Raw genomic sequence first — 20576 nt, forward strand, 5'->3', positions numbered from 1 at the left:
GTGGATACAGTAAAAAACAACAGTGAAGAGATTGAGTTCATGTGGAGATAGAAACTCATCAGTTGAAACTGATCAGAATATACGGAAATACACGGAAATCTCCGTTAAACCAAACAGGAGTATAGCAGCCACCCCGCCTACCTGCCCGTTCTGATTGGCAGAATAATATGAGGGGCACCCTCATCAGCCAATAGAGTGCCACCAGAGTGGAATTTACACTGATTTTTCTTGGAAAATTGCAAAATTCTTAAAACGCGGCCAATACAGCGGTGCATTCTTTAGCCCGGAAAATATGGTAGTTATCTACAGTATGTTGATTAGTATAAAGCGGTGTTTCTCAAATGAGGGTACGTGTACCCCGAGTGGTACACAATGGCACTACAGGGAGTACTTGAGAGAGAGTAGAAAATTGATAAATTAAAGCATGAAAAATAGAGGGATTTTATGATAATGATGATAATCATGAACATGAACTGAAAATACAAGGGTCAGACTAATTTCTGGTCATCTACTATCAGAAATAATAAATAAATATATTTGGGAGGCACTAAATACTGTTTAATTTTGTTATATTCTTTAAAAATTTGTGTTAACATTTATTCCATCAATATGCTTTATTTAAAAATACTCTTCTCGACAAAGGGGATACTTTGATTCAGGAATAAGAGGTATGAAGTGTTCTTTGGGAGTTAGAGTTAGGGTTACTTCAATATCGTGGTGTGTTAAAACAATCAATACATTGTTGGTGTTCCTGTTCACCAATGTCACTAGAATTTTGTGCCTTTTTGTGTGTTTTTCGAATCATTATGTGTGCTTTTGGTATATTTTTTGCGTTATTGTTGTTTTTTGTATATTTTTCTGTCATTTTGTGCAATTTAGTTGGCATTGTGTGTGTCTTTGAAGTCATTTTGTGTTTAAATGGTTTCTTTAGTGTGTCTTTGTTATGATTTTGTGTATTTTTGTTGACATTTTGCTGTCATTTTCTGTGTTTCTAGAGTTTTGTGTGCTATGTTGGGCTTCATAGAGTATAACTTCCAACTTCATGAACTGCAATTTTGTTTTGTGGGCCACACCAAATTTGACCAAGTTCCGCATGTGGCCCCCAGGCCATAGTCGCCTATGTCTGCTGTACTTGAACAGAAATACTTAGAATACCCAAAATATTCAAGACAAAGAAGTAGAACACGACTAAATGAAAATTAGGAACTTTAACTCATGACACTGTCAACATAAGGACAGTAAACCCCCTGATAAATAAGGAAAAGCTAAATTGTGCAAACTGTAGTAACCGATTTAGTAGTCGATTAATCAGTGCATTAAATGTGACGTTAACTTACCAAAAAACATTTTGTTGAATTGCATGAGTGGATTAACAATTTCAGAGCAAATATTTGACACAATGCAACAAGGAGGGATCAACTGTGAGTGTACAGTTCAAGTCTCCGTTAGCTGTCTCTCTGTGCACGGTTTGCATGTTGTTGATTGTGTGGGTTTCCACCTACAAACTAAAAAAAGAACAGTATCTTTAACTCAGTGTGTTACCGTGGTTATCCGTTTCTGTGTTTGCACTGTGATGGACCTGGTAACCGACTGCCATGGGTGTTCTTCACTTACTGCCTGTTTGTTAGTACAGGCATTAGTGTCCAGCACCTACAAAAGGGACATGTTGATGGTAATTCTCTCTCTATTATTAGGTTGAGGAATAAAATGTACAATTTGGAAGGTTGATTAGTTGTAATAGTTGATTAAGAACTCTTTTTTGTAGTTATGCTAGCATAGGTTCTTGACCGCTATATTTCTCTTGACACTAACAGACATGTTGAATTTGCTTGTATATTTCTGTTTTTACTTCCTATTCTCACTAATTGTGCTTTTCTAGTAGTATTCTTGATGCTTGGTGTACCTCATCCCAGGGGTGGAGCAGCGATTTTAAAAGAGGGTGTTCTAAGGGTAGGATAACCGTCGACTCCAAATTTAGTTTATTGTGTGTGTGGGGGGCGGTGGCTGCCTCTCAGCCTGGGATCTTGGGGGCGTCTGGGGGGTTGCTCGGCCGTGGGGGGGGTGGCCTGGGGCTCCCTGGCCCCCACTCTTTCTGCTGACCTGGCTGCATCTGTGGGCCCGGGGCAGTTCCTGGGTTTGCGGTAGCGGTTTTTTGCACATATACTGGTATACAATGCACTGGCACACCTTGGAATGTGGGATAAAACTCATACTGGGCTAAACTTTAGACACGTTAATCCCAAATACCTGCTTTCGGTACTACCAGTCATTCATTCCCCCTGTTCACAGCCACCACCATTATAGCTAAGCTTCACACCTGTCACTATACTGGCTTGATTACACAACATAATAAGCACAATATGTTCTACAACTTCACATCTCACCCTCACTGTAAAACAATCTATTCTTCCCCACCCTTTCTATTTCCTACCTTGAGTCTCTCCTCCCTGCTCCCTTTCCCCTCCCCTTCCCCCTCCCTCTCCACTTAGGTGTAACACTGCTCTCCCTTTTTATATCCTCCCTCTAATAAAAGATTTCTTACCCTTCCTTAGGGAGGGCTGGTGATGGTCACAATTAAGCAATAAAATAAATCAATTTATTTTATTGCAATAACAAAACATGCATTGCTGTCTCATAATGATTGCACTTCTTGTAGTGTTGACCTTTGACAGCATGTGCAGACAAGAAGAAGAAGAAAAAAAAAAAAATTTAGTTTATTAAATGAATTTACTAAAACCATGATAAGTCAGTGATGTGGCTCTTTGTCTTCATTTTAATTATTATTCTCCCAGAAAACCTTAAAAGGGGGAAACTTTTGAACCCCTTTTTACCTTTTTCTTTGACCATTTTGCCAATTTCTCTGTCCCACTTTTACCCCTTTTTCCCTTTTTTTTGATTTTTGCAAGTTCTTTTTGACACTTTTATTCAATTTTTGTCAATCCTTTAACTATTTTTTTCCCACTTTTCATCCCAGTTACCTTTTGGCCAATAAATATCACTTGTTTTATTCTGTGGGTCTTTAAAAATCAGTGAAAAGTGTCTAAAACGCCTGGCAATATGGGGTTGGCTGCTCTGAAATGGGCAGGCAATGAATGAGTTAAATCCAGTCTTGCCAGATTATCTATTTAAAAATGCAAACCCTGCGTTGGTGAAATAACTATGATTAAAACTACTATCATTAAAATTACTATCAAGACTGTAAAGCCATTTACAATAAACACAAAATCACATTAAGATTAGTCAGGTGAAGTTCCTTTTTCGTTTTTTTAAGAGTACAACTGCGCCCACACATCTGCTGCGTCCCGTTAGGCTGGATTTACTGCTCAGTGAAGTTGAATGAGAAACTGCATTAAAAGTTTAAAACACCAGTCTTAAGGCATTTTCTAACATCATCACGAAATGCACTGACAGAGAAAATGTACCCAATACTGAACCATCATTGCTCATAGAATGCCAGTTTTTTTTTATACTGTTTTAAGTGCTAAAGTGTTTTTCCATAATACTGGTCTATGCTGTATTTAATGATACATCACTTTATGAACCAGGAGAGCTCCTTAGTGCTTGTTAATATGTATATAGTGCAGCATAAAACTGAAGCGAAGCCAGTGTCTTAATATTAAAGCCAGTTTCTCCTATAGTCTCCTATAGAATATATTGATGCTATTTACAGAGTTAAACTGCTTGTTCTGCCACTCACGGATCATTGTTATTTCCAGATTTCTCATGATGTGATGTTTCCTGCAGCAGCAATGAAACAGTTTCATAAATGGATTGGATCACATGAAAAAACAGCATTGCATACAGAATTTATGTTTGAGCACTACTGACAACAACATACTGTATGTTATTTAACTTAATAAAAGAAAGCTGCTTCGCCATTGTTTGGTGTGAACATTGGCAGAGGTGAAAGCAATGGATTACAAGTACTCACGTTACTGTCATTGAGTTGCTTTTATGTGTACTTGTACTCTTTTTGAGTATATTTGTAAATCAGTAATTTAACTTTTACTTAAGTACGCTTTAAAATAAGTAAAGTAATTCATTACATTTCTACACCCAACCGTTACTGAGTAAATTATAATTTTTTTTATTTTAAAATGATCAACGAACATTGTGAAACTACAAAAGAATTAAATAACTAGACAACAATCAAATGCATCACGTCATAGCTGACCAATCAGATTAAACGTAATGCACGGCACCAAAACAGTATTGAAAAGAGGTTATTTTCTCAGGTTTAGACTTCATAAATGTAGCTATACATAAAGCCTGATATTTTTTTTATATTGAATTGAATTAATTGGTGTCATTTTATTTAAAAAAAACAAAAAAACAAAACAAAACAATTGTACATTTTGACAAACCGTTCATTTTATAAAGACTAGTACAGTGCCAGTTGGAAGTATGTATTCATGTGGGAGCATAAGTACAGTTGTCAATTATGGTTTAAAGCTGATGAACAACTTTATTTATAAAGTCATTGATTTATACAATAAGCAGAACTTTGGAGTCAAATCTGAGGCTGACTGGGAGCCAATGGAAATACTTGCAAACTGGAGTAATGTGCTCTGACCTGTTTGTTCTGGTTAAGACTTGAGATGCAGCGTTCTGAACCAGCTGTAGCTGTTTGAACCATTACAATAGTCCAGTCTACTGGTGATAAAACCAGTTTTCAGTTCTCTAAGAATATTATAAGGTCATATTTCTTTGTTACCTCATAAACTGATCCACAGTAACATTTAAAGGAGAGCTTTGTCGTTTTATGAAATGAGTCAGAACTCGTCAGACATGTGGTGCTTTGCTGGAGCACATTGACAATATCAATGTAGTTTATCGCCTAATTAACATTTCAAAGCTTTACCTCAGCTTTGAGTTAAAGTTTTGTTCCCACATCAACTATCAAAGACGGCACGAGTTCACCCAATAAATATTTTAGTAAATGACAAACAGGAGCAGGTTTTATGTTAAAAGAAATGTATTCCCTGATCTGATGATTAAACAATCTATGCATCACCATTTAATAATGGAACCTGTTGGCACTGTAAACTCATAAAAACTATCGCTTAGGAGAACTGTGACTGTAGATATGTTTTTTAGTTATTTTCTGAAGGATATTGCATCACACCAGACTAAACATCACGACATAGTACATTTATATATACATGCATAAGAAATAAATGGCACAGCAGTGAGCGTATATAAAGCTAGCAAGTTAGCATTATATGCTAATAAGGAACAAGGAAAAGCAAATTAAAGTGCAACTAAACCCCCATTTTTTATGCTGACCTGTCATTATGGGGAAATACAACAAAAAAAAAAAAAAATACATATATATATATACATATATTAACTTTTCTGCAGTTAAAAAAAAAATCTTAATTATGGGCGGGGCTCCTGAAGCAGTTAAGACACACCCAGTCTCTACTATAAAATCTCAAAAGAACAATATATGCTATGCTAACTAGCTACTCAATACTCACTATACCTCTCTATTCAACCGACTCACCACAGATTGTACAGTCAACATGTGATAGTTTTTATAAAAGGGGCGGGGCGAACAGTGCTTGTTTGTGACGCAAGATGGCCCCAAAATGTCACATGATCTTGTTCTCAGCCAATAGCAAAAAACAATTGTAATTTACAGGTTTCAACCCATAAAAGGCAGTCATTTTACAACAAAACATGCCAAATTCAAATACTTTGACAAAAATGTTGAGAGTTGGACCAGGATCAATCAACAACACAACTTCATACCCAAATACATACGTTTCCAGTGGAAAAAAGTGGTTTGGGGGGGGGTTAGTTACTCTTTAAGGTTTGCCTTTGATTTCTGAAAATACACAAGTAAACCTAAATAGAAAATCTAAATTGTCAACTAGTGCACAATTTTGTGTTACAAGTAGACAATTTTACGTTACCCACACCTACATAACCCAGAGTGTAAAATAGAACACTGAATACTGCCACCAAAGCTTTTCTGCTCGTCAGCCACATTTGTCTTGCCATGAAAATAATTGGTGACTCCTTTTTTTTCCCAAGAGGTTGCTAGAAATAATACAGAGAAGTAGGCAGTTGATCGGCATAAATAAGCAGCTTTAATCAGAATCAGAAGCGATTGTAACAGGCAGTATGCACGGTAGTGCACGCGCACCATTAATGTAACTAATACTGTTTGTTTTTAAAGGAAAAGCTATAGCTAAAAAAGAAATACTACAAAAATTAATACATTTAAACCTGGTTTGTCCAAACCAGGAGAGTAAAAATATATCTTAATTCATAATTATTGAGGAAAAAGCAGATTGCTTCCTGAATATATTGTACATCTATAATAGGTGACAGGAGTTTAAGTACAGTAAAGCTTTGAGGAAGTGTAAATGTATGAATATAGGAGTAAATAAAATGATATAAAAAAAAAAAAAAAAACTTAACTTGCTATGAAATAGAGCAAATCAATGGTCAACACAACGATTAGGATTTATTTGTGACTACACAACAACTATTTGATTTATTCTTTAGTATTATTTAATTGAGTGACTGTAACTTGCAATCCCCCTTGTTTTAGTCCCTTTCATATTGTTCCAATGGCATCACAAGCTCTCAATGCCCCCTCCTCCCTTTCCTTTAAGCGTTGGTCCTTGACATTATCCACCGAGCTCAACTCTCCACAGGTATTTTCCATCAGACGCCTGTGTCAGCGGGGGCTTGATTTTCTTATTTGGCTGAAGAACTCATTGCAAAGGGAAATTGACTAAAACTAAATGTGTGGCGTTTATTATCTAAGAAGAAATCAGTGGTCATGGTTTACAAGAGTCTAACAGTACCTAGCACATTCAGGCCTTAAATAACATGAAGTGAACCCACTATTATCACAATTTTACCAGTGAACATGAACACAATTCTCTGCCTACTTGAACTATTTTTGGCAGCACCACCAGAGGGAATAACAAGGGTACTATAGGGAGCTTAAGATCAACCAACATCTGGCCTCAGGTGATTCTCTCTGAATAAACTACACACGCTCAGAGCTAAAAATCAGTGTAAAAAAAAAAGGTTACAAAAGCGTAAATTTTTAAGTAAAGACCTTTATTAATTTTAAATAGGTACCTGGAACAGAATTGGAAATAAAACTCACTTTCATGCATTTTTTTTTACAATTTTTAAAGACTTTTCCAATATAAGTCGATCCCTATATTGTTTTTCTACATTTAACAAATTGCAAATGCGAAATGTAAAAAAAAACATGATTATTTATTACAATATGTTACCTAATATAAAAAAAAAGTATTGTCTTCATACTGTAGCTGGCCCCTATGATGGTATTTATGATGACTATGTGGACTAACCTGCTGTAAAGTTTGAAAGTGTCAAAAAGCTCTGGTAAACATGAGGATTATCAGGACTAGAACTTTCCCTGCATTCTCTTTCAGAAACACATTTTGTAGACGTTCTCCTTTAGCTCTTTCATCAAAGCACACCCACTGGGCCCAGTAACCTCCTGGGAATAGTCATGTACATGCTTGCACTGAACTGGGAGTACTTGCACTCGATTTATCATACCCACGATCTTGATTTATTCAAAACATTGCAATCAAACCCTGAAGTCTCAAATAACATTGCAACTACCTGTGCTATTTATTGCTAACAGCTAGCATGGAGCTTAAAACACTGAAACATTGTTTTTAATACATGGAACTAAAAGGAAATCTACAAAAGAATTTGAAGATTATGCAAACTTGGTCGTTTAAAGCTAGGGTAGGCAATTTTCTCCAGATACACTTTTTAAGTTTTAGGTTGAAATTTTCTTTATGCCCTTACAGAAATGAATGTGCTCTGAAAAAGGAACAAAATAAAAATCTGTCATCTGTAGCAGCTGTAAACCTGTAATAATTTTGACTAGCGGAAAAAAACTAACTGTTTTTTTTTTTTTTTTTAAACCAATCACATCTCCCTGCTCGTTCTCGATCCCTCGCATCTACGAGCTCACACTGAAAGCGCGTCACCGCTGACAGAGTTAAAACAGAGTTTTTAAGTCACATTTTTTTATTATACATAACGGTAAAGTTTATTGATTACATACTGCTGAATGAAACATGAGACAACAGAGTTTCTACACAATACAACAATACAAGCGATGAGCTGAGCTCCTCTTCTACAGCAGCTGTGCGCATGCATGTGGGTGAGACGGAGCACAGAGGGGAGGGGCGAGGGGGGGTTAAAGGCGGAGCCGTTGGGGAGGCTACATTCAAAATCATGCTAGCTTTTGAAAATCGCCCATCCTACCTTTAAAACTATTTTTTTCCAAACTCAATTACACTGTTTCTAGTGGTCAACTGATGATGATAATAAATGCATATTATATAAAGCATCATAATGTCCAATCTTTAAAGTTGTTGGCCATTAAATATGTTTAAACCGTCAGTGTAAAAATATATGTGTGTATATATATATATATATATATATATATACAGTACATTTGTCTCGAATGTAAAAGACATTGGAGACTAAAACAACTGGCACTTCCATTTTTGAAAGGGATCCTCCATTGATTTTACAAATGTGGCCTAAAATCTTTGAAATTTCCTTTTTAGAAGATCTATTTATTCTATTGTTTTATTAACGTTTAAAAAAAAAAATGGGACTACTTTACCATTTAAAAACCTGTATTCCACCATCTTAAAATTGAATTCATTTTTTTTTTTTTTTTGAATGAAAGCTCAAGCTGGAGAAAAGCCGGCAGCATTAATTCTCAGAATCTGCAGTTTACTGGAGGTCTCCCTGTGGTATTTGTGTTGCAGGGCAAGGATCAAACCATTCTTCTTCGTTTGATTCATCACAGCCAGGGGATGGAGCAGTGCACACATCTTCTACTGCAGCAAAATGACTATGAAGAAAACTACTCTCCATTCACCAATCATGGATTAAGAATTGTGTGTAATTAAAAACCGTTTATCAGACTAAGCATGATTGAAATCTTGAATCGCAAAAATTCAAATTAAATTATAGTTTTTGTTTAATATTCTTCATTTTTATTCTTTATCTTTATTTGCAATTTTCATTTGAGTCAGGATAAAAATGCTAAGTGGAATCATAAATATTTAAAATTGCATAATTGTGTTACAATTGAATATTTAGGAGACACACAACTTTGACAGCCTCATAGCTTTAAACTTGCCCACCTAGGTTAGGGACCACTTATCAAGCTGTGGTCAGAAAGCACTAAAGCCACTAAAATTGCCACGTGTGATGAGCATTAGGTGATACTGATAAAAGTAAAGGTGTCCCAAACCGATTTGATGATGACAATGGTTCAATATCAGTACATAAAAAATTAAACAAATTAAAGTATCAGATTATATTGGCCTGCATCTAAAATCTCTGATATAGGAACTCTCACATTTCTGCTCTGCAGTTCGTTAGTGGTTTGTGCTGTGGTTGTGTTTCTGCTTCAGGGTTCGCTTGCGGTTCGTTTCTGCTTCAGGATTCATTTGTGCTTTGTTTATGCTTGCAGGGTTCGTTTGTGCTTCGTTTGTTCTTAGGGGTTTGTTAGTGCTTCATGCTTTGTTTGTGCTCCAGGGTTGATTTGTTCTTCGTTTCTGCTTTGGGGTTCGTTTGTGCTTCGTTTCTGCTTCAGGGTTTGTTAATAAGTCGTTTGTGCTTCGTTTCTGCTTCAGGGTTTGTTAATAAGTCGTTTCTGCTTTGGGGTTTGTTTGTTTGTGCTTCGTTTCAGCTCTGGGGTTCGTTCGTGCTTCGTTTCTGCTTTGTGTTTCACTTCTGCTTCAGGGTTTGTCAGTGATTCGTTTGTGCTTTGGGGTTTGTTAGTGCTTCATGCTTTGTTTATGCTTGCAGGGTTCGTTTGTGCTTCGTTTGTTCTTAGGGGTTTGTTTGTGCTCCAGGGTTGATTTGTTCTTCGTTTCTGCTTTGGGGTTCGATTGTGCTTTGTTTCTGCTTCAGGGTTTGTTAATAAGTCGTTTGTGCTTTGTTTGTGCTTCGGGGTTTGTTTGTGCTACATTTCTGCTTTGGGGTTTGTTTGTGCTTCGTTTCTGCTTCAGGGTTTGTTAATAAGTCGTTTGTGCTTTGTTTGTGCTTCGGGGTTTGTTTGTGCTACATTTCTGCTTTGGGGTTCGTTTGTGCTTCGTTTCTGCTTCAGGGTTTGTTAATAAGTCGTTTGTGCTTCGGGGTTTGTTTGTGCTACATTTCTGCTTTGGGGTTTGTTCGTTTGTGCTTCGTTTCAGCTCTGGGGTTCGTTCATGCTTCGTTTCTGCTTTGTGTTTCACTTCTGCTTCAGGGTTTGTCAGTGATTCGTTTGTGCTTTGGGGTTAATTTGTGCTTCGCTTCTGCTTGGGAGTTTGTGCTTTGTGCTTCGGGGTTCATTAGTGCTTCGTGCTTTGTTTCTGCTCTGGGGTTGGTTTGTGTATCTTTTCTGCACCGGTGTTCGTTTGTGGTTTATTTATGCTCCGCTGTAGTGAACTCTACATGCAAACTCTATTAAAAGATCATATGTATTAGGTTTAATCTTCTTTAGCTGTAGTAAACTTTAAGTACAAGAAATTGTCAAAACAGTTTGTTTGTTATAATCGGTGTGAACCAACTACCAAAAAATATACACAAAACAATCTAAACAAAGGTATTACGAGTTTCGTTTAATTCTAAACCAAAACTAATTAGAGCTGAATATCACAGCCTAAACTTGGTTTCATGTAACATTGTAGTAAATATATCTTACATATACATCTTACAAAATAATGTAAAATAAAACTAGACAAAATGGAAACGAGATTACAAACATTCTGGATTTCCAATCACTGTGCTACACTACACTACTGTAACGAGATACAGTATCCACAGAGCCATGACACAATTGGACAGAATGTGTTGTCAATTTCTGGCAATGGTTGGTTTAGACACTGCTAGGTAGGTTTCTACAAAAGTGACAACTGACAATGTATTTAAAAACAACATGTCAAAGTGGGAAGGTGGTAAAAAGTAAAAACTCAGATATTAGTTACAGTATACTTTATTCAATGGCAAAGAAAAATAACTCCCATAGCTGGAATTGACCTAAAACAACTGTCCAACTAGGATAAGTGTGCCGCAGGACATTTTTTTAAGCATGACATGTTCTGAAGCTTAAAAGGGATTGAAAAGGTGAGGTGGAGGGTCACATGGCTTCTACACAATGTGCCAGTTACACATTTTCCATGCAAGACAAATACATAGGAGATTAGCTGTGCAGATGCCAACCCCTACATCCCTCATGCACAGGACAAGTGGGAGAATACAATAAGTAGGTCATATTTTTATGAAGATTTATGAGTGATGAACTTGCAAAAGTCTGTGTTGTGAATCTGTTTGGGAAGATGACAGAAAATCTGTAGTGATAACTCTAGGTACCACTTTTAATGTATTCACCTGAGGAAGAGGCAGAGGGGATGATATTATTTTTAGTAACCAGGTTTTTTCTAATGACTGTTGAACACAGGTGGGAACCACAGAGAAGCCCCATAGCTGAGAAATTGCTTTCCTCTCACCACCTGTCCTCACCCTCTGTTGGAGGAAGGTACCCAAGGATCTTCTTGACAAAGGGTCCCTCTAACTGGGTTAATGGTGCCCTGACTGATGCTAGCAATTAAAGCTCCGTCCAGCACTTATGATGGTACAGTGGAGACCTCTCAATTGCCCTCTCCATGTCGCATCTGTGGTGCAGCTTCGTTGGACAGAAGTAACTGATGTAGAATGACTGTTATCTATCTGGACAACTAGCACATTAGGGCCAGCGAGGTCACCGGCATCCATCGAAGCTGTATCTGCACCACGAACCCTTGGGGGAGCGCTGCAACTGAGCTCAGTCTGAAGTCAGATCGGCTCGCTGTGAGATGGTAATCTGTTTTATTTGCTGTAGCTGATGGTAAATTGTTGTGTGTGTAATATGAGTGAACTGCTGTCACAGAACAACTGCTGGTGTTGAGTTTGACTTCCAAGGTATAAAGAAATCACTTTATTTTTGGTCAAATAAATTTTCTAGGGGTGTCCCGAAAAAGTTTTTCACGTCCATTGCGATACCGATGATGCGACCTTAAGTACTGGCTGATACCAGTTTTAATTCGCTACAATATCAGCAGGAATCATGCATACTTTTGTTACTTATTTTGTAGTGTTTAATGTTATAAAAGGGTTGATCAAGTGATTTTAATCAAACAGAAAACAATAGTCAGCAACGGTAGGTAGGAGAAAAACTGACCCATTTATTATCAACCAAGAGGTTACATAAATGTTAACCTTAAAAATAAAAATATATTAAAAAAACTGAATAAAAGAAATGAGAATGCAATAATGCATAGCTTTCGTAAAAATGTTGCACTATATGTGGTGTTGACCTTCGACAGTGTGCAGACAAAATAAAATGAAAATAAATAAATAACAATACATTGAAAATGAACTTAATAAATTTATTAAAAACAAAAAAATATATATCTTTAAAGAGCAAAGTAATAAATAAAGTGCATATTCTACAGTTGATTATAATACTTAAAAAATAATAAAAAAAATAATAATACCCTGAAAAAACCCCTCAATAAATCCAATAAAATCAACTGATGTTCTTATATCAGAGATTTTAGATGTGGGGCGACATAATCCCATACTCATTTTTTTGCCGATATCAGATATCAATAATGAATCGGGACATGCTTATTTTTTTTATTAGTATTAGTAAATATACTACATAAAGCCATTTACTCTTTTCTTATGTAAAAAAAAAACGAACAAAAAAAGCTTAGGTTCTTTTCAAAGGTTCAAATAATGTATATACCTGTATATTGGTTGTTGGATTGTTTTAAAAAATATAGTTTTGTGCATCATCAATCAATATGATCATACAGTTTTGATATATACAAGAAATTACTGATTAGAAGCATCCATAATACAAATTTAAACAACTCACAGCTCAGCATGTTTTAAATCAGTGGTTCCCAGTAACACAACTGAATATTCAATGCAAGTCATTTTATTTAACTCAAATTAAACTTTATCATTTTAAATGCCTTGAAGGCAACATAATTTTAATATAAAAAATAATATTATAGTAAATGTATTATTAATACTGTATCATTAATACGAATATATTATGTTTTATTGTTATTAAAGAAACATGGTCAAGTTGAAATTAGAACGAAATAATAAATAAAAATAAGTAATATAAATGAATAAATAAAAAAATAAAAAAATTAACCTGCCTGTGTTATATATAAGTTTTATGACATTTACCACAAAAGGAGCTTCTTTGAATATGTCCCCTTTAAACAGGCATTTAAACTTTAAACCATTTTATTTTGCGGACTTGTGAAATGACTGAGAATATTTTATTATCTTGGAAATAAATTCTTAATTTTTCACACGTACCCCCTGCGATATGCTCACGTACCCCGAGGGGTACGCGCACCCCTCGTTGGGAAACACTGTTTTAGATGCTTCCAAACACATGTCTTATGTATAATTGTGTAATCGCGCCGCTCTGGAAAAAAGGTAATGAATAAAATGACATGAAATCTTTTTTCAACAGATCTCATATCTAAATAATGTAACTCAAAAACTGCTATTCTATACAAAACCATTTCTCAGGATTCTATCTCTAAATCCAGTGACTGATAGACATATAGAATATACACTAAAACATGCAGCACAGCAGCTCGATGTGGATGAACCTACTACTCCTGTTATGCACGCTACACTTATTTATTATTGCCATTCCAAGCCAGAGTCTTTCTTTTCATTATTTCTTCTCCCCACCAGTCCCTAAACACCAAAACAATCTGACAGAAGACAACACGGCAAAGCTTGACTGTTGGTAATCGCTGCTATTGACGGTGAGTGGGTGAGAATCTGGAAGCGAGTGCATTTATTGAGCACCTGCAAGCATCAGCACAAAGAAAGTATAAAGCAGAGAGATGAGAGGTATACAGCTGAGACATACTTGCAGTTCCTCTCTCAGTCGATGCATCCATCGCAGGCTGGAGTATGACAGACATCTCAACAGCGACTGACGAAATAGTTTCTATACATCTGTGATCATTCACTCTAGACATATGTTTGGATACTTTAATACCTTTTGTCCCTAGAAGTAAGCACATACAGCTGGTTTATTCAAAAGCCAGCAAAGGAAATCCACATCATCCATATATATTTTAACTTTAACTTGACAGTAAAGTGGGTTTGACATTTAAAAGCACAATGTGTTAAATGATAAAGGACCATTTTCAGAGCATGATTCCTTTACTCATCACGTGGATCTAACTCCAACTTAGTCACCAATCTTTCTACAACAAACATTTACAAATGTCTGTCTTTTTTAGAGCTTTTAACCTATGGAACAAATTGCCAAAGGAGCTGAAAGACATGCTTTAAAATCACATTTTTAATCTTAATGTATATATCATATATTTTTTAATTTAGTTGTTGGTGTAATGAAAATGTGTCTTGATGTATAGTACATTTGTATGTAATGTTTCTGTAGATTATGGGGATCCAATGAATAAATAAACAGGTTTAGTATTCTTTGTTCAATAGCATTTTTAGTTCTTGGGGTAGAGACCAGAGAACTTTCAATAGTTGTGTTTCCATGACAGTTTTTCTCAAAATAAAAGCGATATTTCCAAAGTTTCGACAAAGTATGATTCCGCTTTGAACGCATTTCCAATAAAGGTTGTTTTGTGCCGGAGCCTCATAATTCCCGTGAAATGTCATCCCGCTAGACTTTGCCGCAGAAAGGTGAACGCTCAAAACCTCCTTTTAATACTTCGTATTCCTTTGTATTCCTTTGTTGTTTGCTGTGTAATGTGGCAGTAATAATTTCAAAGTACTCGTCACGTTCTGTGACATGAAATTGCACAAAGTATTTCCATTGCACTTTTGCAATACATTTCAATATCAAAACATCTGAAAATTCTCCTCATGAAAGCATAAAAAATATTTTGAGCAATATTTGAGTGTTTTATTGAAATTCAGTTGTTTCCATTACCAGATTTTATTTAGATTTTGCGCATTTCCAAGGGTAATGAAAACAGCTATGTGTTCTCTCTCTTCACTCCAGAAACATCCACAGTTCACAGACATGTCGGTTTAGGTTAATTGGTGTTTCTGAAACATGTTTTCCGAATGACTGACACCAGCAAAAAAGACCTCTGGGCATAAACTCAACCGTCTCCAGATGGATGGTGCATCCTAAGCCAATGCCAAGCGTGTTCTTTTATGAAGCATATGCAGGTGGTAACTTCAAAATGGAAACCCTTTCTGTAAGCAGCTCGGCCTTTATGCCCAGTCTTGTGTGAAACGCATCAACAAATGGAGAAGTTAGCGAGCTGCACAACTTTAGATCACAACAGCACGTGCGTCGGGGGGATAGTTGATGGTTGCTCAGTTGGCATCGAGCAGTCATTGTTTGAGTCAATCACTCTTCTGGCTCTGAGGCATCTGGAGCCTCCAAAATAGATGCAAATGCAAAGCAGTGAGGCTCTTTGTGTGGCACAGAGGTACGCGGTTGTTAAATGTATTCACACAGAAGCATATACTTTGGAGGTATAGAGACGACAGAAGCCAGAAATCAACCACCCTTCTTGAAAGTCAAAGGATTTAAACCTACAACTTATTGATCACAAGCTTGCGTCTTTAACGGAACCACTTCTGCCCTTCGTGACTATAGGCTACGAAACAAAAACTCACCACAACCTAATGCAATATGTAAAAAAAAAACACATTTGAGTCAATTTAAATATTGATGCTCAGCTTCAGGATCAATTTCCACCTAGTAGCAGGTCAGCCAATGAAAGGTGGTTTAGTTACACATATGACAAAATATGAAACACAATTGAAGATAGGAACAGAGTTATTGTGTTTTAGGGAGATGTGATGTGAAAACATCTGGCAGAGTAGCTACCTCTGTTTGTTACTATAAATCAGCAATCTGTAAAGGAAGCAAGCATCCAGCCTTTGAGGTGAGCCAGGAGAATCCTAAACTTAATCAAGTCCCTTCTTACAAGGTGTGCATGTAGTGGGAGGCCTGTAATGAAAGCCTAACGCTGGGCACATATTGGTCCAACAAGCAGCTCAAACACAGAGAGCTGCCAAGGCACACACACATTCCCAGATGGGAGAGCAGAAGATCTGGTGGCTAATAAACAGAGAGACGACAAAAGCGACACACACCAATTCATCTATTTAAAACTACTGCTGCGAAGCTATGATTGGATGCATGATTAATAATGTAGATGTAGATCATTCTATGGAGTAAAAACAACATTAGGATCATGGTTGTATGCTGAATATATGCATGCAAAGTTTAATAAAATGCTTTTAGATGCATATGACAATTGAATGACCGGGTTTATAACATTTTATACAAAAATGCCTGACAAACAAAGCGACAGGATTCACACATTATTTCAAGACAATTTAGAGCATGAAATTTGCTTACAGAATAGAAGATGCTCGACAGTTTATACAATTTTACCAGAAAGTTTCTATATCACAAAACCTTTATTTATCCTTTTAGCTCACTGTGTCAAACTCAAGGCCCTGGGGCCAAATCCAGCCATTTAAAGCAGGGGTTCTCAACCTGTCTCACCATGGGACCCACATTTTACCACGGTCATTAAATCATGACCCGCTTTTTTTTTTTTTTTTTTAGAATTCAATCAACCAAATTTAGTTTTTCAAAAAGAGCTGTTGAAAACACACATGTGTAATCATTTTTAAAGTAGAAATCCATATATTTTCCAGTGCAACATGCATTTTATAGCCTGCCTGTCAAAAGAAAAGTTTCTTTCAAAATAAAAGACAAGTCCAACATGAGACATTAAGTATTTATTTATTTTTGACCAGCTGTCCAGTAACAGGTCTGCGACCCACTTTTGGGTCCCGACCCACCAGTTGAGAATCGCTGCTTTACAGCATCCACTTCGGCCAGCAGGAAATATAAAAACTGACAGAAAAACAATAAAATAATTCAGTTTTAGACATCCAAAAAAAAAAAAAAAAAATCATGTTTAGGGAGGGAACATATAGTATATTTTAAAAAAGAACTATAATTTCAAACAGCCTGCCATCCATTCAACTTTAAAAATATGTGCATCTCTGCTTATGGTGTTAAATTATGGAATTAACTAGGTTAGGACATCAAAATGTGCACGACATTAAAACAATTTAAAAGCAATTATAAATAAACTTAAATACACAAATTCAATGAAAATCCACAATATTTGCAGGGCTCATATAGTCATTTTAATCTCAAATTTTGAAAGAACTCTGAATTTCTTTCCAAAATCCTGCAATTTCTTCTCAAATTATTTCATAAATTTTACCAAATTAGATAAACTTTGGTCAGATAACCAAATACATAAGTAAAAATCCCACAGTGACTAATATTTGTCCCTTATTGCTTGGATTTTGTTGATGTTTTTTTTTTTTTTTACAAACTAGAGCACACGGATGTTGAAATAACTCATTTTCTGCCATCCACTTGAGATCAAACTGCTTTGTATTTGGCCCCTGAACTAAAATAAGTTTGACAGCCCTGCTTTAACTTTCATTTTCCCTATTATTAGGAATCAACTGTCAGCTTAGGACAGTAATGAAACAGCTGTCTCATATCTAATGGACTTTTTTACAAACAGCCTAATAGAACTGATGCTTTTGTTAGTAAAAGAGTATGTATGGAACTAACACTTACCACATGAAGAACATATTATCGTCCCTTTTAAAAACTGAGGGGGGAGAGGACTGTCCCTGCGCACCTGACCCTCAAACCCCCTTTTTACGAACCCCTCTAACAAAAGAGCAGAACAACTAAGTAATAGTTTGTTTCCTGTTATCACTCTCCTCATCTAAGCCAAAGAGCAAGATCTTGGCTTGACAATGGAGTCAACTTTAACTTTACCATCGTTTACAACCCCCACAGAGATGGGGCAGAATTTTCCCTCAGACCAAAGAGGAACTTTTGCTCCACTGTTTAGATTCACAGGCCTCAAACTTGAACTACGACCCACTTTTGATCCCCGCAGAGAGGTGTCACCTTAACACTCCCCAGGCCTCTTCAAGGGCTGTGGAAAAAGCCCAGCTCTCTCGTCCCCTCAAAAACTGAGAACAAAGAGAATGTGTAACCATGCCTGAAAATCACTAAAGAAAACAAAATTGTAATGATCTATGCAAAAATTGAAGATGCACACATTGTCTGGACATTTGTGGTTTGTTTCAGGTAATTTTTTCTACCCAACAGAAAACTATGAGCCGTTATCTGGTGTAAAAGTGCCCACAAATGTCTAAGAAACATCACAAATGTAGCTTAAGGTATTTACTGTTTCTTGTACGGAGTAAAAAGAAGTATCACATGATTTTAGACATTTATATTTCACCTGTAAAATTCACCAACCGCTTTCTGAAGTAAGTATATTTCCTGTTGGAAATATGCTGGAGTTACTATCATTGTTTTGTGTTAATTTAGGATTCCCTCCGTCTGTTTGTTCCCTCTCAATACGCATTTACATGCACTCATACACGCCCACAACAGTTGAGCAAGCCGACACCCCGTAACCTAGGTCACCAAATCAAAACCGTGATTTAAAGAATTAAAACAAAGCCCATCCTCTAAGAAGCGTTCTCCAAAGTTACTTTTAAAGAAGGTTTCTTAGAAAAACTCCAGATGGGTGCGCGCATCCTGAACTCGCACCACGTTCCATCCATCCAGTTCTTTCTTTCCATTTCATTTTTAGCTGCAAGTTAAGAGTTTGAACCAACAACTCGCTCGGTTCAGACAAACCCAGCCTGCGACCAGAGCCACAGACGGTCGTTGATGTGCCTAACAGTCGACACAAAGGCCCGGCCCTCGGCCCACTGCGGCACGCCATGCACCAGTTCTCCAAACCGGCTGCGGAAGGTCAAAGACGCCTTCCGCTCTGCTGAAGGGAACACAACAGAACCACGGTCGCACCTACGACCTGCTGCGCTTCGTCAGAGAACCTCACCGCAAGCATTATCCCAGGCACAGAGGTATCTGAACAGTCATCTAATTATATTCAACCAAAACTAATTACAACACATCATTTCACATTTATGTAAACACATTCAACACCAGCAAACTCGTTCCACGTATACAGTTCCACATCATATATGTTCGTCCGTCTGTCAGTGTCTGTCCGTGTCTGTCCGTCCAATCTTGTTCGTCCTTCTCTATAGCTTTTTATGATTTTTATTTGAATATGTATTCTGCATTATTATCCCATATTTAGTCGAGATTAGATCTTTTTAGAGTAGCGATTTCACTGTATTACGTATAATCATCACCATAACTCATTGAGTGCCATTCACGTCTATAGACGTGAATTGTTTTAGTAAAGTGGAGTTTTTTGGCTGGGGTTGCTAGGAGACAGTGTGACAAAGCTCTCTGTTGAATATCTAACTTGTACCATGATGTAGTGACCAACTGGTGACATGTAGGTGGCAGCAGCGCACCTTTGGATGAGAGATCATCAGCGATGGGCAGAGCTCAGAGGGAGAGGAAAGGAGTTTACAAGACAGAAAATGGAGAGTTGATGCGATCAAAAAAACAGGGCAAGCGGTGAGACTCGGTATGTCCGGGGGAAGGAGGAAGTTACGTGTGTGGAAAATGACGGGGGGAGAGACTTGGAGGAATGCCAAAATACAGTAAGAAATCCATTCAACTCTGACATAGATAATAAATGATAATAATGTTGTCATCAAAAGCCCGGTCTCAGTCTTGTTTTTGTAGTTTTATAGAAGCTAACCAATGTTGAGGTGTCCCTAAAGCTAATAAAAAAAATTGCTTCAAAGTCACTCGTAGGTTTTTTCAGAAAAAGTCGTTTTTTTCAGCTTTTTGTCACAAACTGGCGATTTGTGTGAAACTTGCTGCTGATTACAGAAGAACGAAACAAGCTAGAGAGAAAATAGTTTTTTCTGATGTAAGTAGAGAGTCTAATCTTTCAGATGTCAGATTGTCATAGGACAAAATATCCTGTGGGTCTTGAAAAATCAGTGAAAATCATCTAAAACGCCTGGCAATATGGGGTTGGCTGCTCTGAAAATGGCTGGCAGTTAATTAGCTTACAACTGCATTTTATCATGATATAATTACCACTTTGTTTTTGTTTATTATTGAATTATGAAAAATAAAAGGTTAAATTGCAATATTTGATTCCTTTGAATTATTAAAGCTGTGTTTATTAGGTGTAGAGTTGGTAGTGCGAAACCATGGTTCAACATTATTGGGTTTAGTCTACAGAATATTAGACATATTTCCTCTTTCAGAGGTGGCACCCTGACATAACCCACTGTTCATTTCCCTACAATTACCTGGAAATGATAAATACAAGTCTATCCAGCCAAATGCAACATGTAATACTTCATTCCAAAGCTTTATTTCTTAGGAGAATCCTGTCAAGGTGATAATCCGAGGTGATGGAGCTTTTCCGTCGAGCTTTTGTCTGACTTTGACAGCAAGTCTTTGATGAACAGCCACAAGCCAAAAAAATAAATAAAAACACCATTCAGTTCACCTCAGTGTGTGCGAGATG

At 36.8% G+C, this 20576-nt stretch overlaps 1 protein-coding gene across 5 annotated transcripts in view; it reads right to left on the minus strand.

The window, feature by feature from the left end:
- Nucleotides 1–20576, minus strand: part of magi3b (membrane associated guanylate kinase, WW and PDZ domain containing 3b) — a 212986-nt gene that overhangs the window by 119677 nt on the left and 72733 nt on the right. The window lies entirely within an intron of this gene.

Source organism: Gouania willdenowi, chromosome 5, assembly GCF_900634775.1.
Source record: "Gouania willdenowi chromosome 5, fGouWil2.1, whole genome shotgun sequence".
Taxonomy (NCBI): domain Eukaryota; kingdom Metazoa; phylum Chordata; class Actinopteri; order Blenniiformes; family Gobiesocidae; genus Gouania; species Gouania willdenowi.